Source organism: Anomalospiza imberbis, chromosome 18 (assembly GCF_031753505.1).
Source record: "Anomalospiza imberbis isolate Cuckoo-Finch-1a 21T00152 chromosome 18, ASM3175350v1, whole genome shotgun sequence".
Taxonomy (NCBI): domain Eukaryota; kingdom Metazoa; phylum Chordata; class Aves; order Passeriformes; family Viduidae; genus Anomalospiza; species Anomalospiza imberbis.
Genome location: NC_089698.1, coordinates 2557319 through 2581945, shown reverse-complemented (window position 1 = coordinate 2581945; position 24627 = coordinate 2557319). Strand labels below are relative to the sequence as shown.

The window sequence follows — 24627 nt, the reverse complement described above, 5'->3', positions numbered from 1 at the left end:
AGTAGGAACTGGAATTTCCTGGAGCTTCCACTGGAGCCTGTGAAGCTGAGATACCATCACATGTGGCTGGGGCTCAGCCAGGTTATCTCCCTGATAACCTCCTACAGCCTGGGGACGTGCGTGCAGCGTGACATCCACGCGCTGAGGGAGACCAGACTTGGCTGCAGCTCATCATTTCCCAGCACTGCCTGAGTGCCTCAGAGAGGGAGCTGGGCTTGGTTCACAGGGATGCCTGTGCTCTGACTGCACCCATAACAACGAGCTGCTGCCCATTTACAGCTCCCCTCCTTCCTGAAAAATTGTATTTTCAAGCAGGTGACACGCTTCTGATTATTAAGAAAGATTTCTGTATGCCCCAGAAATTAATCATTTCTCTACTCTGCTAAAACTCATGACAATGTAGCCTTGGCTCTGGAAAATTAACTGCTATAGGTCAGTCACAAAGATATGCAATTTAAAATTTTCATATATTCTTTTACTCAGGTAGAATCCTCTCTTCAACCCTTCTCTTCAACCTTCATCAAGGTTTTATTGGAACTGGCATAAATATTCAATCCATGCTGTTCATCAGTCTGGTTAGAGAGAGATGGTGGGGGTTCACTTCAATTCCTACACCCATCAAATTTTGCTTTTAACCTCAGTAAAAGCAGGGTTAGATGCTGAACAGGTCCACCCACAATGACATAGTGGGGCTTGAAATGGATGAAGAAAATACAAGGAAAGAGAACTTCAAAGCAAGATAGTTTAATCAGACAAGGGTGTATTCTATGCAATAAAATAAGCTAATCACCTTTATCTGCATTATAACAAATATTTTTTATTTCCAAAAGTCCTTAAGGCTGCAGAGTTTTCAGTTATCTTTTCCTCTAGGATTAATACTCTTCCTCAGCAGTCTGCTGCCAGCTGCTTCATGACCTCTCTGGATATCATGAATTAAATTCTTGGGTTTTCTGACTTTTTCCACCATTAGAAGGACATTTATCAGGTTAAGCCCAGATTTCTTTCACTGCCTTACCAGCAGAGTTTTGGATGACTAATCAAAGGACTGAATATATTTTAAAGATTTAATTCTCCCTTCACTATTTATACTAGTCAATGTCACTTTGACACTATTCTGGCTTTTCACTGCAAAAAACTTTCCAACTCAAATTCCCTTAAAACGAACATGCTCTCAATAAGCAGACAAGTGCCATTTGCTCCATCTTGCCCTCCCCCAAGTTAGCTTCAGCTGTCACCAAAAACACAGTAAGCATTTTCCTCCATGGGAACTATGTGTTCTTGCAGTTACATTCAATGGAGCAGAAGAGTCTGGCATTGGAAAAAGAACTGTCTGATTTCTTGGACTCACTGCAAGAGAACCTGGCTTGGCCAGGCACAGTTATACCCACCAAGGATTCAGTTAAATTCAAAGATACCGTGGGCAATGAATAGTGGCTGTACAAAAAGTGATCAGGCATTCACCCACCTCAGATACAGCTCTGGGGCTTGGACTGCTCTCTAAAGGGTGTTTCTTCCAGCAGTTAAAAATAACAGCGAGTAAAACACTCACTTTGTACGTTAGTGTGAAGATTTTCAGAGTCACCATCTATGAATCGCCACCACTATTTTAGTAAACAGAAAGTAGTCAACAGCTCTTGAAAATCTTTCACATCTTCACCTTTCTGAATTCAGTGTGTTCAGATCTGAAAGCTCGTTTTTCAGCTTAATTCAGACTCAGCACTTAAGGTCATATCTGCTATTTTCGCCATGATCCATGCTGCCTTTTTTGATCTACATTACCTAGAATTTCTATTTCTATGCCCAGTTCTAAGGAGGGAAATATGCCCTGAAAAAGCAGCTGCACTTTAGACCTACCCTGAGATACTGAACCTTGCAGTGCTCCTTTATGCCAGGAACTGCCACATTTAGATGGCTGATCCTTGTGTGACAATGACCCAGACGTCGCAGAGGATGCGAGGAAAAAGTACAAAAATAGAAAACACATTTAAACAAGCTTCCTAAAAACCTGCTCAGGGCAACAGATTTTCACAGACAATTCTACATTTCCATCTTCTGCCTCGCCACGTGCCAAGCCCAGTCCTCAGGCACAGCTTCCAAGCAAGTGAGGTTTCCACCCAGACCTGCCTCTGCCCTAAGTGCCCTTCTCTCACTCCACGAATTGCTCCTTTCCATCACACTATTGTGACATGGTAAAAGCATATCTGGAACACATCTGCAGCCTTCTGTCCCCTCCAGGAAGGGCCCGGCATCTCACTGGGAGGCATCAAGGAGAATGGTATCGAATGTCAGGGTGGGTTGCATCGCATCTGCTCTATGCTGTGCTCAGGACAACCTTCTCCAAAGAGCTTTTCCAGGAGAGGTTGTTCATCAGGTCTTATTTTTAAAGAATCTGGGCCAAGTCATCCCTGCTGTAGCTTTAATGACGTCAATGAGCTACAGCAGGGGTGAAATTGGGCCATTATTTTTTATGTCCATATGTCCTGTGCCTATTAAAGAAAAAAAAACGGAAAAAGAAGATCAAGGAAGAAAAGTTATTGAATCAAAAGACTACCAGGTGCAGAGATTAACATCTAGATGTGGAATGTTCCTCTTTTGTTCCTGCTGTACATTATAAATATAACAGTTTATGGAAAAAGAAATACTTCTGCAGTGTCAAGGTACAATATGAGTTCTGCAGTGACAAATTATATTCACATTTTGTATCCTGTTTTGATAAAAAAGCCAACAGAAAAAATCATTACCAGGAAAAGGTCTCTTCAGAACTCCACTAAAGTGAGCGACGCAGTTGCCAGTAAGTGTTAGTGTCTCCTCTCTAAGCCAACATTCATCACACCCAGCATATCACCACCAAGTAGTAAGGCCCAGTGGACCTTGTCCCGAGCTCATTTCTCACTCAGTCCAAAACATGATTATACAAATACCAAAAGAGAAAAATGTGATGAAGTTAAGCCTTAGAGTGTTTTCTGTGAGTCCACACAGCCTCAAACAGACAGCAACATGAGAAGGGACACAGCTGAGGAGCCCAAGCCTGCAGATGTGGGACACCAGCTGTGAACAGCAGCAGTACCAGCCACGATTCTGTGGGGATTTTCAGATGGCTGAACTGCACCACTAATGCTGATAAAATGTGCAAACAAGTTTCCCACCCCCCACGCCCCAGTCCACGGGGTACTGCCCGGGCTGCAAACGCGACTCCAGCTCACCCGACCGCAGCCAGCGAGACCTACAACCACAAGTTCTCAACTCCACACTTAAAGCCCACTTAACTGACATTTAAGAGTATGAGTAACCATGTTCAGAGGGACACAGGTAAAATTACTCACCCACACACCGATAGAGAGTCAGGCTGAGGCACCTTGTAAGGCAGAGAGCAACTGGCCAGCAACAGCCCCAGATCACAGGAGCTGGTGTTCGGGGCCTCTGCTTTGCAGATAACTTTTATTTCAAAGCTTTACAGAAGAATCCTTTGAAATCTTTGACCCCAATTATCCAGGTTGCAGCTTCAGTCAAAGACTAAGTCCTCTCTGCAAAGGCCTTTTTTCCCAATTGCTTCCCCTTTGCATTAATGAGCTCTTTTTCCCACAATAAGCTACAACAGTTTGAGGTTTTGTTTTTGTTTTTATTTTTATTCCTCTCCTCCCTCCTCCTCTCCCATTCCAGCTCAGGAATCAAAATAACTTGAGATGGAAAACGTGTGACCTCCCAAGCCTTTATTTACAGTATCACAAACCACAGGGGAAGGTTCTGTCCAAGTTTTCCAGCTGGAATGGGAACAGCAGGGAAAAAACGTGCCCTCATTTTTGCAGCTGTGATATTTAACACATCACAGGGGAGAAGGGTGGGAAGGAGGTAGGAGAATTAGAAGCCAGTAATGATGCCATGGGAATACTGGATGAAGCATCTCAGCCACACAGGCAGGTCCACATGATGACATCTTTTCTCCTCAGAAATAAGCAGAGCTTTGTACATGCAAATGTAACTGCAAAACCAGTCTGATTCAATGGCATTCCTTCTTCACTTCTACATTAAACCAGACTGTAAAATAAAGAAACTTTCTGGACTCCACCTAAGTTTGTATCAGTACTGTAATGATCTCTTCATGCCACCATCCCCCAAAATTATAACAAAGGCTTTGCCAAAATACAGAAGCCTAGCAGCAACAGAATCTTCCTCAGATATTTAAACAGCACAGAAAAACAAACACAAATGAAGTAGGTTTAGATCTATAGAAAGTTACTTGCAGCAGGAAACTGTCAGTTAGTTTGTGGTTACAACCACAGCAGCATCACAGCCCTTTCCTCTCAGTTAAAGACGTATGTCCAAACAGTTCCTCGTGTCTTGTGTTTCTATTGTAAAAGGAGGAAAACCACCAGAAGAAAAACTCACACGTTTCCATGAGAAATTTCACAGTGCCAGATTATACAGGAGACTGTAGATCTCTTCTTTTTGAAAAGGGACCCTTCTGTACCTTTCCAAACATCTGTATCCTGGCAGCTCTAAATGGGTTTACCTGTAAGTCTCTCCCACCTTTACAAGATCCCATTCTCCTTTCCTCACCTCTCAGCAGCTCCCCCTTCTCCCTGCCTGGCACAGTAACAAGCCAACCTTTACACACTGAGACAGGGAAATGTCACAATTGTGCTGCTCCATTATGCTGCCAAACAGGGTTCCTCTCCTTGGCAGTACAAAAGCAGCCATCACCCAGCTCCCTGGAGTGTCCTCCCCTTGATCTAACTCTTTACAGTGAGTTTTTCAATCCAGCTGATGAAGGATCCAACATGAAGACAGATTTCTCTGCATTCAGTCTCCACAAACTCACCCTTATCAAGGGGTTCAATTCTCATGTCATGGGTCCCACACTAAGTCCCCTGGTAAGTGCAAGGTGCAGAAAAAGTAAGGTTCAGGCCCATTTTGTGTCCATATAAAAGGACATAAGGTTCTGGAAGAAGAAAAGCTGGTCACATCACACAGCCAGGGGTGGAAAATCACAGCCCAGCATGGCACAGGGACAGGGACAGGTGCTGCAGGCAAGGCAGGGAGTGTTGGAAGGACAACAGAAGGAGACAACTGCAAAGCAAAGCTGTGCTTCCTTCTACAGGACACAACACATTCCTTCAGTGGTGTTACAAATTGCTTAGAGGGGACATCCCTTCCCCAGGGCACAAGTCCCCTGTCCCCAGCCTGCCTCACATCTTCTCAGGCACCTTGGATTCAACCTCATCTACCTTCCCCTCTTGTTATCCTCCTGCCCAATGTCAACCTCTGCCTCTTCTTACGGACAGAGAACACTCATCCCATCCAGGCTTCTGCAGCCACAGGAGTAGCGGAAGCACAAAAAGGCAGCAGAGTGCCCAGGAGAGCTGGAAGTGAGGATGCTGAGGGACAGAGCAGCAGGTCCCTCCCCATCCTGTATCAACACCCTCCATCTCCTCATCACACTGCATTCCCCCCTGGCTGCCTGCCAGCTCCCAACATCACTGGCACACACAGCTCACGTCTGCACACGCGTCCCTCGGGCTCTGCTCGCAGCAGAGATTGAGGACACCTCCCTAGATTTTGAAATAGTTCTATGCAAAATGGATGATTTGCAGAGGAGCATTCTCCCAACGTTTTCATTCTGTCCAGCAGGTTGGATTGAAAGCCTTCAGGTTTGGAAAAACAAAGGGCTGCACAGCAATGCTGGCAGAAAAGAGGGGGAAATTACCCAGTGCCTACAGCATTTTCCTGGACACGAGCACTGGACTCCTGGACATTTTGTCTCCATGAGCACTGCATTCCCTGACAGGGTTTAAAACCCATTTCTCTCCCTACATTCCCTACCTGCCAACTCACAGACGTTACTCCTCTCTGGTGACGCAAGAGCGGGGATTCATTTTTCTGTGAACACCGTTCTGGAGGCAATTTCCCCTCACCTACCCAGAGAATTAATGACCACTTGGGCACCTCATCAGCCCCGTAAAATCCTTCAGGAAAGCTAAATGAAAGGAGCCTCAGCCTTGGGGCAAAGCAAACCCTAAGCTCTGCCAAGGATTGCATTTCTTCTCTGCTGTTACAGCTAATTCAGAGAAAAATGCTCCCTCTACAACAGCCTGTGGGGGAGTGTGTGACCTAAAACAGGAGGCAAAGCTCTCGGGATACAGATGTTCCTCCTCAGCACAGCAGCACAAACTTACAAGGCAATTAATGCCTCTCTGAGGATAAACTCCTCTGTTAAAGCTGCTGCTGGCAGCTTTTGATCCCAGAGAGACCTGGCCACAGCTCCTTTGGAACTGCAGTGGGCAGGCGGGAGCTGCCGGGCTCTCTCCCGAGGAAATCAGGTACTCCACAGAGGGACAAGACACAGCACTGGGAGCAGCCTACCCAGCCTGGCACTGGGCTCTGCTAATCCCAAAGAGAGGCTTTAGGAAAGAAATCAACCTGGAGGATGGCAATGAATTCACTGGGAGCCAACTTCCTGACAGGAGACATTTAAGGTATTGAAATCACCCCTAGTTTTCAACAATTTCTGATAAAGAGATTGCATGTTAATACAGAGCTGGTGTCACTGCAGTCTCAGTGTAGCTGCTGTGACCCTGAGGTATAAACCCAGAGAGACTGAAAACATATTTCAGTCTGGTAAGTGAACAGTCTCGGATCCAAACTCATTTATTCCTTCTCTTCTCCTCGGCAATTTGTTGCTCTTGAAGCAAAACCTGACTATGGTTAAGTTTTAGTATCATCCCAAAGAAACATTTGGTGAAGTCAAAAAGACCATTTCTGATAAAGGAATAAAACACTTATGTGCTGAGCAATGTACTGGAGGAAAATGAGATGATGCAGAACTGTGCAATCAGGCTAAAGGCTGACACCCTGTCTACCAAAAAACTCCAGCCACTAATTTTGTAGTGAGAGTTCACACTAGGAGATTCATTTCTAGAATTCACACAAGAGGTTTGGATGGAGCTGGACACACAGAGTGAACCCCCAAGCAACGCTGCAAAGGTTACAGCATAAGGGAGTAGCAGGTACACACATTCATAAAAACACTACCTCTTCACTTTTCCGTGTTAAAAGCCACCACGGGTAACTGCTTCCCCTTCCACACTGTTTATTGGAAAGTTCTGCATCTCATGTAAAACAAATTTAAAGTTCAGACGACAAAGAAAGGTAGAAACTACAATTTGATGGTAGTAAATGAGGCTGTAACTCCTATTTATTTCAATACAAATAAATAAAATAAAATCAACAAGGTTAAGTTTTTTTTTTTTGAGAAAAAAAACACACCCAAGATTTAAATTAAAAATTATATGAATTGCATATCCTGCGCAGCCATTCTCCCTTTTAATTTATTTATTTGAAATATTTTAAGGAGAAAAGGATGCTGACTAAACAGAAAAAGGCAAGGAGTGTGAGCTTTCTTTCAAAAGAAGTTTATTACCAATGCGCACATCTATGCAATTTAAGCCAACCATGTCCTGTGACTGCCAAGCCCTTCTCAAAGAGCTCCTGCAGCCATTCTCCAGCCTCCATTTTACCACATTTTCCCCAAGCATTTATTCAAGTGGAACCCAAGCTAAGGTTAATCTCCTCTCACCAACAGCAAGTTAGTATCCCTCAGATAAATTACCATTCTCCCTAGTAACACCTAAATGTTTTTTTCTAACCCAGAAGAAAAAGAAAAGCCATCCAGCTGAAATGTCAGAACCTACCTTCTGCAAAAAGTCTCTCTAGATGATTCTGAATGCAGGAGGGAGCAAAACCAGCATTGCTGAAAAAGGATGTCAGTGTTGGTCCACATGTGTCAACATCCTAGAAAAGGACAGAACACAGTTGCTGAACTGCCGTGCCCATGGGAAATCAAGAGCAAGAATAAAGCTGCATTATTTTTCCAGTTACACCATGCTAATGGCTCTTATGCAAACAACATAAAGCTACAACATTTTATAATTGCACATCAGAGTTTCTCTGCAGACATCCCTCCGGTATGTCAGAAATTCAATACGTGATAGTAGGCGGCAATGAGCACCTCAGGGATTTAAAGTGTGTTCCAAACCATGAGTCATCGTCATCTCTAACTCATGGAAATTAAGAAGGAAAAAAAGAGAGAAGAAAAAAACACATGCGTCGCACTGACCACTCTCACGTGCTCCCTCTGTACAACACTTCTCCTCAAAGCATCTCCCTTGTAAACTTGGAGCTCAGTGACTTCCACGGAGGAGACACCACAGACAAACCCAGCACACCACAGATCCTCCCAGGGAGCCCCCAGAGCCTGGGCAGGATCCCACGTCTGAGGGTGGAAGCAGAGCTGGAGCTGCCCTTGTAATGCCACAAATCCTTCCACAACTGGAGGATCCAGGAGACAGCAGCTCCCACAGGGAACAAAGACAGGGCTGGCGAACCAGCAGCACGCAGGAGGGCAAACCCCGGTCGGGAAAGCCCAGGCACCCCATTTACACTCCTATTCCAGCCACCTGCTCTCCCCCAAGGCTGGTTTTTGTCAGGAGGGCTGAGGGCAGAAGGAACCTGTAACGCTGCCTGCAGAGCAAGTTATCAATTTGCTCAATATTCCAAGCAGCCCCAGTGCCTAAGAGATTCCTTTGGGCAGTCTCATCTTTACCTCCAACCACTGCAAACTGGTTTTAATGCTGGCTTTTTTAAAAATATGGTTTTAATGCTGCTTTTAAAGCAGCTGGGTTGCATTTGAGGGCACACACATGTGCTCTCCACTCCCCTCTCTACTGATGATCTCCCCAAGTATATCCAGGTTCCTTTAGGTCTTCTTTAATGTCTTTTTTCTCCAAGTAGCAGCCAGAGCAGAGCCAGGGCCATCACAGCACTGGTCTAACAGGGTGATGGAGCAGGGGACGTTGTTGTTCCCACATGCTCACATTAAAACTGCCTCTGTCTCACTGAACTGCCCATCAGCAGAAACATCCCCTTCCCCTTCAGGTCATGAAGGGCACAGTTGTCCTTCCCCATTCTCCTTCCCAGCAGCAGGGGCTGTGTTTTGCACTGGAACATGCAAATCTGGGTCTACAACCACACAAATAAAAGCACATCTCCTTGACTGGGACTTGGATCCAAGCCTCATCACCAGCACCTGCTACCAAAGTGTTACACAAAAAATAAATAAAACATCAATACACTCTGTTCCCTCCCCTAAAGAACCTGAAATGTTTGGAAAAACCATCAATACCTTTAGCTGCAAACACTGCTTCAGTTAACATAAATTTATGTCTTGCCAACAGCTTAAAAAAACCCCAGTAACTGATCTTCACTCTTGTAACTTCTTGCACAGCAATTTAAAGAATATAATATAATAGTGCTTGCACAGGTCAGATTCATCCTGGAGGAAGAGCAAATGCAAGTAACGTTTCAGGACCATTAATCTCAGAAATCTCACCAGGAGCAAGCAGCCAGACAGCTTAAAAATATATTTAGTCCACAAATGCTTATTAACGTCATTTGCTGATTCACAGCTGAGCCAGGCACATAGAGCCCAAATGGCACTTCTGCTTTCCCAGGCTGGGTGGTAATGGTAATAATAATAATAATAATAATAATAATAATAATAACTTTAAAAGTGTTGGGCATCAAGTTGCTTAACCTATCTCAAAACCTTCCATGATGCACCTTTTAGATTGGATGTGTCAGAACTGGAAACCACAGGTCCAGTCTATGTCCCTGTGGTTTAAGATCTGATCAGAATTTATCTGAAACTGAATCTTAAGTTTTCTTTTCTTTCACTGACTATTGATCTTGCTGCCAACATTAATACAGTCAAGACCAGAAGATAAATAAAATTAATTCTTCAGGCTCACAACAAAATAAACACTGAAAATCACCACTACTTTTAAAATTACATCCTCTTTATAACTGAAAAAAAAATATTTGATGATTTGATACCTGTGCCAGTATGTTGTGTGTGTACTTTGGGGCAGAATTAACCCACTAAATTCTTAATGAATGCTTTAAGTAAAAATTCTTTTCATAAAAGGAAATGTAAAGTGTTTCTTCTCCTACTCTTACATACAATACGACGATGCAAAGCCCAAAGGACTTTCCCTCTAAAGCAACTATTCAAATCTGTATGATGGAAATATATTTAAATACAACATTTTAATCTTGCTTTGCCTTGAATTTTAAATGCCTTTTAATGAAAGCAAGTATTTCACTAGTCCTTTTAGCCATTCTACCATTATGATTTGCAAGTAAACAAGAATCCTCACATTACCTTTCTCTTTTAAAAGGATTCAGTATAGCTATGTAGTTTTTAACTCAATACACATCCAGTCTGATTGAGCCTCACCAACTTTTACAGGTTATACAATAATTCATTCCTCAAGCACACTGGGATTTGTCCATATCCATTCTTTCCCCATTTTCCACAAGCAAGACAAGTCTCTCTAGGTGCTGGATATGCCAGACACCATCCTCCCAAAAGAACCATCCACTACAACCCATACTTTGGCAAATAAATTGTAAAAAATGGAGTCAGAGCAGGGCCCTGTTCTCTCTGTCTGGCTTTGCTGAGCAGGGAACAGTTCTCAGAATTAGCAGGGCCTGGACACAGGGCTTCAAAGGGTTTCAGAGTTTGGGTGAGGCCAAATCTCAAAGTCCCCCAGGGTGGGTACCTGCAAATCTGCAAGGGCAGCCACAAAGCCTCCTCCAGTTAAGAAAAATCAATCTTCCTATCTCCTTTATTCTTTTCTGTTCTGGGGTTGGGTTTTTTTTCCCCTGTGTTGTAGATTAGGGAAGGAGGACAAAAGTTCTTATTTTCAGTGACAGTAAGTCTGTAGCAATTGTTCCAAACAGAAAAACTGATTTCTCTGCACACTCGTTAATGGTACTGCAATCAAAAGTGATTAAAAGCAAAAACATTTCTGTACAAGAGAAACTGAAAGTATTGCCTCTGGAAAAACAGAAACACTGGCCTTTTCTCTGCAGCAAACACTAAAAGTAATAGATAATTAATGTAGCCTAGGGCATTATGACATTTATGAAACTTGTTTTCTGGAATAATCATAAACAATTCACCTTGACTGTATTCCCAAGTCATCACTTTTTAAAGTCACTGCAGTTTGCAGAGGCCTCGCTGATGCTATTCTTAATTTACTTATTTTTAGGTGTGAGAACAGATTACCAAGGCAAAATTTAAACTTAAAAATTGTCAGGTTTTCATCCTCTTCTATAAACATTAACCCTGTCTGCATTTCATAAACATTCCGTGCTAAATGGAAATCAATTACACAGTTAAAACTGCTTCTGCTTTAAAATTAAACTTCTGAAGTGTGGGAGGATTCAGCATTGTTAAACAAGCGGCACATTTGTCCAAACCACCAGGAAAAAGCAACGCAACAAAAACACAGAAATGTGAGTTAATGCAAGAGCTCCCAAAAGGCTGCAACAACATTTTTATAATGTGTGATTTGCAAAAAGGAACGCTACAAACTTCCTCCCTTCCTCGAAAGGCTTTCAGGGAAGCATCTGGGCACCGGAGCAGCACAGAACCGAATCAAAGACCACCTCTGGTTCTGGAGCAGCACGACAACTCAGCAGCACCCGAGGCACAGGAAAACAGACCACAGCTATTAATAGACAGATGCACATGTAAATATATTTTGCAAAGAGGCAGAGGTGCCACACGGCTCGTTTTCAGCACCAATGTTGAAAACACCACATTGCACTAACAGAACTGGCATTTACCTTTCCATGAGGATGATTAATTAATTATAAGATGCTTTCTGCTGGCTTCTGAAGGCTTCTCTGCTGAACTGATGTGCTGCACTTCACTTTCCAGTCCTTCCAGGAGGCACCATCACTGCCACCACTAAATCACTTTATACTGCTGGGATGGGCAGAGCTCCCTCCTCACCATTACCTGGACAAACACACCTGGTGACAACCCCAGACCACAACTCACCAGCCTCGGGACCAGAGCCCTGCCAAGCACAGGCAATAAAAAGGCTTCTGCAAAGTCAGAGGCACTGCCAGCACCGCCTTGCAGGGAGAAATGAACCAGCACAACTGTTCTTCATGGTCACCACAGCTGGTCTAGCTCAGCCTCCTGATCTTGCCCAATCTGCATTAATAAATTCTAAGCCCTACCGAGTGTCAGCTGTGGTCAAACACCACATGCCCACGGTTAGTGAGCATCAGTTTCCGACCACAGAGAGTCTCCAGAGCCCTTTATCCTCAGAAAAGGTGAATTCTGCTCTCCTACCAGCCACCCTAAAGCACTAAGGGGATACAAGCAAGCAACTAAAACCCAACAAACCACAGGGAAATAAATTCAAAATCCTGAAGAATTCTAATCGGAGGAACAGGCTCCAGGATGTGCCAGGAAATTAATCAACATGCAAGAGAAATGCAGCAGTTAACTGGAAAATACGAGCAGCTTGGAAAGGCACCGAGACCATTTTTCCCTCTGTGATGTTTGTAGCATCTGGACCCTGCAAGTGCCCCGGGGTTACGTTCCCAAAGGAGCACAAGGTCCTGGCCGCACTGTAAGCAGCCAGACCCAAGGGAAAGGGAGGGAAAACAAACAGCAAAATGCTTCCAGAAGCTGCCTGGGCTCTGGACCCTGCTGTAGCTATAATGAGCTTTTCATTTGCCAGGAGCCCTCTCCCTCCTTCCTTAGAAGTCATTAAGCCTTTCCTAAAAGTCTTTATTCCCTTATAAGAAATGGGAAATGTTACAACCCATTGCTCTGATCAACTGCAAGAAAAAAATATTAGAAAAAACTCAAACCCTACACTGTATATGCACACTTAAAAGATTTTAGGAACCTCACACCAGTCTATGTAAAACAGGAAGAGTCACATTTAATAGCACACAAAGGTGGAAAGGTGGCAACCTGCTCCCCACACACATCACCTCCCCAAACCTCCCTCCTGCCTCCAGGCTGGGATCCCAGGAACCACCTCCAGCAGCCCCTGCTGGGATTTCTCTGGGGTGGGCAGATCTTAAAAAGCGGCTTTCAAAAGAGTCCATTTAGTGTCAAGCTTCAGACTCCCCTCTGAGAGCAGTAAAACCAACCGGATTTTTTTTTTTTTTTTAAAGAAGAAGGAAGAAAAAAAGAAAAGGCCTCTGGGTGGGTTCAGCACCTGTGTATGCCAAAGGCACTTCATGTTTTATTCATGAGAATGCCATCACCCCGTGAAGGTTTCTAAGTGACTCAGCCAGACAGGGTCTCTACAACCAGCTTTGAAGAGGATCTTTTTGGAAAAAAAAAAATTAATTCAGCTGCTTGATTGATATTATTTTCCAGTCATTTCTAGCCAGGAATATTTCAAGCAGAGAACTCTATGTCAGCTTCCACCTTGCCCCTTCCCATATAACTGTAACAATTTGCACAGAAAAATTAGTCAATTATGCAGTATTTTACCTTAAATAAAGCAGCTCAAGAAATAAAACACCATTTAATTGGTAGCTGACAGCCAGGGAAAGAAAACAGTGGCTCAGCACCGTGCTTAAAGAGCGTCTGAAATCCATTCCTAGCCCTTGATGGAAGCCTGTCCTTGTCAATGAAATCCACAATCCATAATAATGCTCAGAACTGTGCTTTCATCCTCTGTTCTATCAGAGCTCATCTGCTGATCAATGAGGAGTCCCACAGAATAACACTGAATTTCAATGTCAACACAGCAGTACTGTGGTAATGATCGAAAATATTTACATATTGCCTCATTGATGGTGGGGTGTTCTCTTCCAACCATCTGGCTACTGGGCACTCATCTTTTTTATTCTTTTATTTTATTTTTTAGGCCTTTACAACTATTTCAAGCAGGTTACCTTGACAGTTAACTTCCAGCATTCCACCTGAATCAGGCTTTCCTGTTATTTTTAACCCAGAACATCAGCAACACCATTAATCAATTTCATCCCATCTCAGAGAACGGGAAAATAATTTTCTAAACAAGGACAAACCCCCAAAACCCCAGCAAACACCTGCTCCATGATGTGCCAATTCAGCTACAAGGTCTCATTTTTAATGTGACTCAAGGGTGTCACCATCTCAACAACGGATGAGTCAAATGGAAATATGTCCCTGACTCTGCTCCCGCTGCCAGCCTCAAAGAAAGAAAGGCTGCCAGGGTTGTTTTTCCACCTCCAGATGGAATATCCCTTGATCCCTGCAGTGCAGAGCCCTGGGCACGCAGCACAGGCCTGGGGTGATGCTCCCTGAGGACCTGCTCAGGTTTTCTGAGCCCAGTGCTTCAGACCAGGGGCTGTCACAGGCTGCAGGAATAAAAACCAGCACCAGCCAATCTCCCTTCCCCTCTCCCACCTGAGCCTGTGCACCCTGAGATGCCCCAGCCTGTCCCACTGTCTCCCATGGTGATGGGTTTGCTGCACCCTCCACCCCTCCGCTGGTCCAGAGACCCACCTGGAGTCAGAAACTGAGGGGAGAAACTGGGATTTAGCCTCAAGGAAACCAAACAAAAGCAAAAAGCACCTCCCTGCAAGGTGCTCTGAGCACCAAGGTGCTGCACTCCCCAGCACAGCACAACCAGTTTCCACTCAACTCTCATCTCACTGAGCCCAGGTTTCCATGTAAAAATGAATTTTTAAAAAGCTTGGAAAAGCTTATCCATGTGCATTCTCCTAGGAAGCTTATGAACAAGTTAAAATAAAATATGCAGGAAAGACTAACATCTACAAATCTACAAGGCTGCTGCAAGAAACCTCAGCAGGGAACTTGCTGAGAATATTAAAAAGGTGGTTCTCAAATAGTTGTCAAACTGACTTCAAGGAGGTTTTTAGTGGCTCCAAATCTGTTTATAATCAGAAGCTGATACTCATGGCTACTGCTACCATAAACTTGATTTAGGAAAAATGGGAGGTCTGAAAGCCAAATTATACTCAGTCTTTAAACCATGAATTAAAATCCTCACTCTACATGGTTCAGCTGATGATTTCGGTAACAACATTTAAAACAAAGCATCACCTCTTTTTTTTTTTTTCCTTCAGTTCTACTTTGATAATAAGGAATACAACACAAGTTCTATCAGCAAAATGACATTCAGACAAAAAGACAGAGCAGGGAGGGGGAAAGTACTCTGACATATCTGCCTTTGATAATACAGATGCTCCATTAGACAGTGAAATAAATCTCCCCTTTATGTCAAACTCCTCTTGCTGCTGGGGCACCTGCAAAAAGGAACAGGCAGGACAGAAAGCTCTTTCCTCTCCATCCTCTCTGCCCAGATGTTTGGCAGATATGATGCAGAAGGTCTGACCTAAAGATACCCAAGGCAAGTCAAACCATCTCTCCCTGCTCTAGGAAGCCAGGGCAACACACAGAAGTTTAATCCTTCAAGTAGGCATGTCCAAATATGTTCCTTTTTTTTCCTCACAGTGGCAGTGTGCTAGATGAAGGTGCCCTTCTGAAAAACTTATTTATAGGTATTAAACGTGAGCAAAAGAGAGTAATTTTAAAACAAATTTTAAATTGTTCTAGTCTCAATAGAAACAGTTGTGCCCAGGCTAAACACATTTCTGAGGATATTTGATGGAAGATGTTTACTGTTTGTTGAAGTTAACACAAGGAACAATGTTTTACAAGCCAGAGACAGGTTAGACAAACAAAGAGTCCCATGAGTCTGGATAAATGAGCCTTAAAAACAAGAGAGGGAGAACAAAACAGGCTATGTGTTCTCCATCAGTTCACTTCGGTGGATCAGAAGCCTAAGAGCCCCATGTCAAGCCTACTCAACAAATTAACAGGGAAACAAGGAAAGCAAAACAAAACCAGAGACAGAAATCTCAGGAATTTTAGTGTCTCTTCTGCTGAATTGTGCCTGCAACATTTCCTACGTCTGCTCCTGGCTTACCCTTCTTTAAGACAGAAGTGATCCTCCACCTTTGCTCATGAAGAGCACAGAGAATGTTACTGAGGAGATGGGATGGCAGAGAAAAATCAAGTGAGAGGCCTTCCTCCCCCTCCTGCTCTTTTCCACCGAATATCTCAAATTATTTACATCCTCCTGTCCCAGACTCCCCCTCCAGTTTCACAGCTTGCAGTTTACTCTGCATTCTAGTGGGGACAACACATGTCTAGCTTCAGCACGTTTAGGTTGGAACACCCTCTGAACGTGAGGCCGGGTCACAGAGCCCACAGAGGGAAGGATTTCCAGATGCAGACGGGCTAGAAAATAAGAGCCAGAAACACGAGGCTCCATCTCTCCACCACCCTGGAGAAATCAACCTGCTCTGTGAAGGAGACAACTTAAACAGCTTGGCAACGCCTACAGCTGGTGCTCAACCCCAGATCCAGTGAAAAGATGTAAATATTTAGATTTCAATTTCATCTCATATGATAAATATAAAATCTCTATTTCTTTCTTTTTTAAAAAAAAAAAAAGGCAACATTAAAATAGGTAAGCCACCCACATAGAGAAAGTGATTCTACCATGTTTGTACCTTTAGAAGGTTATTTCAGTTATGGTATTGATCTTGAAACAAATTACAAGTGAAAATATTCCCAATGAATTGTCCTCTGATGTATACAAAACATAATTACACCACGTTTATATACAAATGCATATGTGAAATTGTTTTGCTCTTCCCTCCAAACATGTAGTAGCTGATGGCAGCCCATTTTTTTTTTACCTCTTTAGAAATGCCCACAGCCCTCCAGGTTTTGCTATGGGCAACTCTGACTCCAACCCAAATCATCTGAAAAGAGACACAAAATGATCCACACCCAACTCCTTATGAACACCTGTACAAAGCAGAGCTGAAGCTAAACTGCTGGCGGTTCCAAAAAAACCTGAAATCCTCCCATAACCTTCTCAAGCACATAATGGAATTAAGGCCCCTCTACACATGCAGTTAAGTCATGCAAATACCAAACTCCTTTGGAGCCGGAGATAAGGCGGCCTCGCCCCTGCAGTGCCCAGGTACCTCAGCGTGCTGATGTGATTACACACTCCCACCCTCCAAATTGGCATCACACCATTAAAACGCCTTCCCGGGTCACTGCTCTGAGGGTTAAGCCTGAATTAGTGTCCCGAAGCTCCCTGATCGTTATGTAAGTGCCAGCAATCCAAACAAATCAGAGTTAGCTTCCCTGTCCACTACAGGAATCCCTGTCCAATGGTGAATTACAAATCGTTCAGCAGTTCATTCACTACTTTCTTCACCAAGTCCTCACCAGCTCACAGCAAACCACCTCTGTTCCACTACTGGATTTTCTGGATCTCAGTTTCTTCCCCCGACCATGAGGAGACCACAGAAACTGCTAGAAAACCCCTGAGTAGAAATCCCAGTATCTGGTCTCCAACTGAAGACTGAGCTGTTTAAAGAAAGCCATGAGGGGCAAATCGCTTTTCCTCATCACATCAAGGGACTCCCTCCAATTCACCTAATCCCACCTGTTTTCCTGCCAAGGAGAGTTTTAAGGTTTGTGCCCACATCTCAGCACTCACCAATCTCAGCTGTCCAAACACACAAAGCCAGGACTGTAAAAGCTGTGCAGAGTCCTCACTACCCAAAGTACTCAGCACTCAGGCTTGGGTTATTTTTGCAGGAAAACAACTTGAGGCCCACGGGGGTGCAGACTTCTGGATGTTGCAGGTCTTCAAATCTCTCTGAGCAAGATTTTCTGGAGACTGTTTAAAGCCAGGAAAAAAAAAAAAAAAAAAAAAAACCCAAACCTAATTTGGAGTTCTCAGCCACTACCTGGGTCAGGAGAAGCCAAAATCAGCCCAGGCTGCTGTTGGGAGACCAAGACTCTGCCATGGGTGCCCCTGCTGCTATCAGCACTCCTTCCTCAGCCAGGTGTGTGCTTTGTCCCTGCCCTCGGTGGCACCCTGGGCACACTCAGGGCGCTGGCATGTGCGTCCCTGCCCGGCCCAGGTCTGAGGCTGCCGGGACAGTGACCCCGGGACAGTGACCCCGGGACAGTGACCCCGGGACAGTGACCCCGGGACTGCCAGGTCCCCACCCTGCACTGACCCAGCCACCAAACCCAAGGGTCCTGCTCATCCTCCTCACCAGCCCTGCCACAGGGACACCCAGAGGCAGGAGGGCACTGCTTTCCCTCCTGGATGGCCTCTCCCTGCAAAGCCAGCACCTCCTCAGGTGTGGCCAAGCTCCCCAGGGCAGGTTTGAGCCCTGTGCCAACCGGACTTCTTCCCTGCACCCAGGTTTGCCCAAAAACTCCACTTGCCTGAGCAACCTCTTATTTCTTCTCCCCTCTGAAGCCTGACCCTGTGTCACACGCTCAGGAAGAGCTGCAGGAAGGGGAAGCAGCTCTGTCTCCAGATCCTGCCATCCCTCAGGAGGTCCCTGCACCTCCCCCTCCCTCCTTCAAAATGAAAGATACCCTTTTCCAACTGGTTTCTAAATTCTCCAGTGGGATTTACTGAAGCTTTTTGCTGTGAGCATCTGAGAAATATTAGTTCAATTAAAAGGGAAATCTGAAAGCACCATCCAGTCACACCAGCAAACCCTCTTTCCTATGGAAAATGCACAAGCCTGACTTCAGCTCTGTCTATTGACTTGGCATCGTGCTGGTTAGAATCCTCTGTAGTGACAGGATCTGGGCCAGCACCAGGCAAGATTGTTTTCTTCTTACATTAAGAACATCCAAATATCATCCGTTTGTTCATTTAAATTTTCCTAGGACTCTTGGCATGGACACCACAATTAGAGAAGCCACATTCCCTTTCAGTTCGTGGGTGAGCTCAGACAGACTCTGCCCCAGTACAATCTTGTGGCACTTGGATTTCCTCCAACACCCAGGAAATAAAGTTATAAATAAAAAGTGTTTTATTTACTCCCTCCTCCCTCCTCCATTAATTATTCAATTTCCATTCACACTGAAAACTCCAGAACATTTTTGTTTATAAGATGCTTTTGGGCTCAAAATTAAATTTAGGCATATTTTACCAATTTGGGGAGATAAACAGAAATATTAATTGCATCACACCCTACGTCAGCCAGTTTTAAAATTAAATGAGAAGGCATCTTCACCATTTAGAGAAACTGGCTGTTAAGGAAACCATGGGTTGCTTTTTCCTTCTAAGAAAATAGAAATAAAGCAAAGCAACACATCGATGCCTGTTTCTAGCCTCTCCTCTTATTTGAGTCTCTAATAAGAGGAAGCCTCAAAGAAAAGCACCTTAAAAGAAGAAATGTTTCTCGAGGGATCCTGCTTGTCCTGGAACAGGACATTATGGTGAATATGCATGAAAGGCATGAGTCAAACTGTACTCAGGAGCAAGCATCAGCTTTCACTTGCCATTTTCCGAAGCCTTCCACTCAGGCTGCCAAGACAGCAACCGAATGACAAGAGTTTTATTTGAATGCAGAGGGGAGATAAATGCTCCTCAGGACTAACTGGGGGAACCTTCTTTAAATTAGCTCACTTGAAGGATGTGCTGCTTCTCTCTTTGGTCAGCTCACAGAAGCAGTAACAATTTGTGCATAAAAAGAGAGTAATTATTTAAATTCAAAACCTTTTAGCCCCACTGTCAGTTTTAAGTTTTGATAATTTCTATTAGGGGGGAAAAAAAAAAATCAGGACAAGGTCTTTCCAAACTGGTTGCTGTCAAGTAAAATGAGAAGTTAGATAAAACTCCCACATGCCAGATGGTAAATCACAATAAATGCTCAGGCTGTTAGATGCACAACAAGCGACAAAGCATTGACACACACCATCAGCAGCAAACCCAAAATAGAAAAGATATTTTAATAAGAAGTTGTCATTTGGGGAAAAGATCCTCGTGAAGCTCATCAGAATCAAAAGTCATACACTGAGGGCTCCTTATTTTCTTCATCATCTCACATAAGCCTGAGAACAGCCAACAATTTCAGGTGACTTACATTAGGCTCAGGGCTATAGTCAGCAACAGCCTTGGAGTTCACTATTTAGGCACCACTTCTGACCCTTTCTGCCAAGTTCTTTAAAAAAATTTTGTTAAAGGATACCAGGGAATTGTTTACTCAAACCATTAGTGTTTCCCGAACACACATGCAAGAAAAAGTTTTATTAAGAAGATAAACAGCTGCTACTGTACACGGTTTAGATGGCAACAAAAGCATCTAAGGGCCATAAAGGGAATAGTAAGGGAATTAAAAAGCATTTTTATGCATGAAGATGGCTAACATCTGTAGGTTCATTAAAGTGGTATCAACTATGCTTTTAATTAAAAGTTAGTGACAGAAACTTAAATATGATTAATGAAGCCCAGCAGCCTACCAGAAGTCTGCTCCATCAAAAGCAGCACAAGCTGCGTTCCCAGCCCCGGCTGCTCATTTCTTCCCCTCTCAGAGATGCTGCCACAACCAGAACACACTGCAAGGACCACAAAGCAGAAATCCTGAGACAAACAACAAGCCAGGACAAGGCTGCAACAGTGCTTTCATGCCTGGCCATCCTTTACTCTGTATATCCTGAGGAGACAATTACCGAGCAGCCCGCGGCCACAGCCAGGAGCTGCTTACCTGTCACGATAACCAGGCACCCGGAGATCCACCGGAGGCACGAGGTCTGCCACAGGGAAAGAGGGAAAAGGGCTGCCCTACAAACAGCGGTCTCCTATTCAACAGTGGGTGGGGGGAAAACCCCTCGCCCAGAAGCCAGCGCTGAACTCTGTAAGGCAGTCAGTCGTCTTGTGTTACCCGGAGCACAACGCAGTCGTGACAAAAATAAACCAGGCGATAAAAATACAGCACGAGCAAAAAGATGTGGGCATGGAACAGGAATCGGTGCCATCGGGGGAGAAGGAGTCCTACAGCCCCTGACAGCCTCACATGCACTCAGACATCCGCCTATTCAAGTCCTGATGTCCACACAGACTGATCTATTGTCACTTTCCTGTTCAGAGCTGAGCACTCGCAGATTCTTCAAAGACTGAAGAGCTCCCTGACATCAAATTTCCACTTAGCAGCTTCCAGACACACAGAGCACCAAGATGGAAGCTCTCATTTTAGAGCAGGTACCAACACATGAAGAAACTTTTTTTTTTTTTTTTTTTTTTGCTTAAACACACAGTTTAAATAAGCTTCACCTCGGTCGGGGCATTTAAAGTGAAATGTGACAGGACTGAGTAGTGTAGCTGACGGAGCAGGGCGCTCCTCTGAGGGGCTCCCTGAATGACGCTCCCGGCCCCAGGCTGAGCACCTCAGTGCACTCTGTGCTTCTGCATCTTCCGTGGAGCAGGAGAGGCTGGGGAGGGCGTGAAGGAAGGGATTTAATCCTTCCACAGCTGGGCAAAACGCTGGAGCTGTTCACGCCGTAGCCATGGAGCAGCAGCACGCTCCAGGATGTGGAGCCCAGGGTTGCTCGGGAGCACAAGGCAGGACCCCTTCTGTCAAGGGGTGCGGAGGCCAGGAGAAAGGACTGCCGGGCCCAGCAAAAGGAATCTCCTCTGGCAGCCCATCATCCAGCTAAGGAATGGGCATTCTGCTCTTTCCAAAGGGAAGAATCTCTTCCTCCCACTCCCGCGAGGAAAAGCACCGCCTGGGGAGCACGGCCGGCAGTGCCCTGACACAGGGGGGTCTCGACCCCCGAAATCTCACGGGGCTGTCCCTCAGCTATAATCAGTCACCGGCATTTATTCTTTGAGGCTGCTGCGGGTCTCACCCTCTTCTCCCACAGGGATGGGAGGCAGCCCCGGGCAGCCCCTTCACCCCCTCCCCACGGCCAGGCCCCGTCCGAGGGGCTCCTAGGCCACCGCACGGCAAAACCTCCACCGGGGGCCTCTGCCAGAGCCGAATTCGGTGAAATTCAAGGCTCGGAGATGCGGTACCCGAGGAAGGGGGCCAGGACGGAGCTCTCCCGGGGGCTGGCTCCGGCCCCGAGCCGTGACCGCCGCGAACGCTCGGGGTGCCGCGACCCGGCGCGGAGGGTGCTCCGTCCGTCCGTCCGCCCGCCCGTCCCCGGCTGTCCCCGCGGGCACGGGGCGGTGTCTGCCGCCCGCGACCTGCGGGCGCGGGGAGAGCCCGGCACCGGCTGTGCCACACGCCGGACCCCGGCAGCGCGGGGCTGCGGTCCCGCGTCCCCGGCGTGCGGTGCCGGGCGCTGCCATGGCCGCGGGGCCCTCCCGGTCACCGACTGCTCCATCGGGAAACTTTTACCGCCGCATCCCGGAGAAGGACGGACAGCCCGGCCCCGCTCAGGCCGCGGCAGCCTCCAGGTGCCGGCCGGGAGCCGCCGCGGCCCGCGGGGGCCGTTCCGCGCTCCCGGGAGGGGCCCCCGCGCCGCACCGGCCCCTCCGCGGAGCCGCAGCCGCCCCGCGGGCCCGGCCACCCCAGCTCAGCTCCCCTCGGGCCCGCCGCGGCTCCCGCTCCCGCCGAGGCACAGCCGGCCCGGCCCGGCGGCCGCCAGGTGTTGGTGCTCGCCCCGCCGCCCCCCGCCCGCCCTCAGCGCCCCCCGCCACGCACCGGCTGCTCCCGGCGCGGCGGCCGCGGCTCCCGCTGCTGCTGCTGCTGCCGATGCCGCCGCGGCTCGGCGGCTGCCGTTGCCTACGGGTTGCTGCCTGCCGGCATGCCCGCGCGCCGCTGGCATAATCCCCGGCGCGGGCGGGCCGGGCGCGGGCAGCTCCTCGCCCGCCGGCGCTGCCGCGGCGCGGGGACGGCGGAGGCGGGGGGAGGCGAGGCGGGCAGGCCGCCGCAGCTGCGGGGGAGGAGGGAGCGGGGAAGGCCAAGAGCCCCGCGCCGGCACTGCCCCTGCCCTGCCGTGACACGGCGGCCGCGCGGATTTATCCGCCCGCCGAGCGAGCCGAGCCCCGCGCACCGGCAGCACCGGGAGCCGCCACTTCCTTCCCCGCGCCGCTCCGCGCTCCCTCAGCCGAGCGGGCGGGGCGGGGGCGCCGCCTGGCGGCCGCGGGAAAGAGCGCAGGGCAGCGGGACCGCCCCGCCGTGCGGAGAAAGAGCGGGGAGAGAGAGGGGAGAGAGCGGGGAGAGAGCGGGGAAAGAGCGGGGAAAGAGGGGGGAAAGAGCGGGAGGAGCGGGGAAAGAGCGGGGAAAGAGCGAGGAGAGAGCGGGGAAAGAGCGGGGAGAGAGCGGGGGGAGAGGAGAGAGCGGGGAGAGAGCTGGGAAAGAGCGAGGAGAGAGCGGGGAAAGAGCGGGGAAAGAGGGGGGAAAGAGCGGGGAAAGAGGGGGGAAAGAGCGGGGAGAGAGCGGGAAAAGAGGGGGGAAAGAGCGGGAGGAGCGGGGAGAGAGCGGGGAGAGAGGGGGGAAAGAGCGGGGAGAGAGGGGGGAAAGAGCGGGGAGAGAGCGGGGGAAGAGCGGGGAGAGAGCGGGAGGAGCGGGGAGAGAGCGGGGGAAGAGCGGGGAAAGAAAGAGCGGGGAAAGAGCGGGGAGAGAGCGAGGAAAGAGCGGGGGGAGAGCGGGGAGAGAGCGGGTGGTGGGGGATCCCCGGGCTGGTACCGCCTTCCTCCGCTCGGCGCCCCGCGCCGCGCTCCTTCGCCCGCTCGCTGCCGGTAGCGGTGCCCGCAGCGAGGGTAACGGCGCTCACCGAGCCCCAGCCCGCGCTGTGCCCTCACCTGCCCCCGGAGCAGCGCTGGTGGCCCCTCGAAATTTACTCTCTGCAAAGCTTAGTGGGGAAAAGTTAAAATCTCAACAAGTTCAGCGATCGTTTTGTGCAGAAACCTCAGGAAAAGACCCTGCCATTAAATTTACCGTGCCCTTTCAAACCTTTGTTAATTTCCTGCGGTTGTTTTTCGTTCATGATGCATCATCCCAGCCCTTTTTCCCTCTCTGCAAAGGCAAGCACTCGCAGTTTGTTTTGTAACTGCTCCCTGCATTTCCACACTCAAATTATCGTCCACGTTTCAGCTTTGTGCAAGGCAGATTATGCCTAAACCTACCCAAGCTACAACTTTCTAAATTTGCTTTCTAGAGATGTGAACAGAAATTTTATTTTCCAAAGTTTAAATCTCAGAGCTGGAGGACTTGAAATGTTTATTATCAAAGAGAAAACTATGCATGGGAGTGTCTTGCAAGAGCAGACTGAGGCAGAGGAGAGCCTGGGGCTCCAGGCAGGACCTTGTAAATCTGGAAAGGCGATAAATGCCAACATAGCTGGGAGGTGTCAGGTGAGAACACAAGAGGAAGGTGACTAAAGTCCTCCACAGAGGAAGCAAAAGCCTCTCTGGTTATCTGGAAATCCTTATGGGTCCTCAAAGAGAGAACAAGGCAATTTTCTCACGTTAAGGGGAAGTTGAAAGGGGATTAAAAACAAAAGGACAATGTCCAGCAAAGGGCAGGGCCAGCACACAGTGAACGCTCCCTGTGTCCCAGTTTTTGGCGCTTCGGGTCTGATTTTCAGGAGCACTGAGCATCCAGGCCTCCCACTGCTTTAATCTGGAACTGCAGAGCCTCTGCCCATCTGATGAATCAGGTCCAAGGCACCACGCTGAACAGGTCACACAGATATTTGAGAAGGTTGGCCTAGAAGTTTACTAAAAGCAACACTTTTTTCCCCCCTTCAGTGTTAGAATAGAATAGAAATAGCCTAAAGAGCTCCAACAGATGGAGGAGGACTTTTGATTAAAAAATAAATTCTGACTCACAATTCAGTTTTCTGGGTGTAATAAAAAAGAGTCCATGAATATGAATAGTGCTGGAGAGAATGAAGTGGAGATGAAGGGAGGTTACAAGGAGAGGCAGTGAAAGAGCTGAGCTGATTTA

The 24627-nt window shown here is 47.1% G+C and overlaps 1 protein-coding gene across 9 annotated transcripts in view; it reads right to left on the bottom strand.

Moving 5' to 3' along the window:
* Positions 1–22762, bottom strand: part of PITPNM2 (phosphatidylinositol transfer protein membrane associated 2) — a 127012-nt gene extending 104250 nt beyond the window's left edge. For 3 of the 9 annotated variants that reach the window (XM_068208410.1, XM_068208414.1, XM_068208418.1), the window contains exons 1-2: positions 22378–22762; positions 7689–7788 (exon numbers count right to left, since the gene is read on the bottom strand). The gene's annotated coding sequence lies outside the window, so the exon portion shown is untranslated. Of the gene's footprint in view, positions 1–3323; positions 3556–7688; positions 7789–17414; positions 17598–22377 lie in introns of those variants that run through there. The other 6 variants (XM_068208415.1, XM_068208416.1, XM_068208411.1 and 3 more) reach the window with 5 other exon arrangements.
* Positions 22763–24627: the final 1865 nt, after the last annotated feature.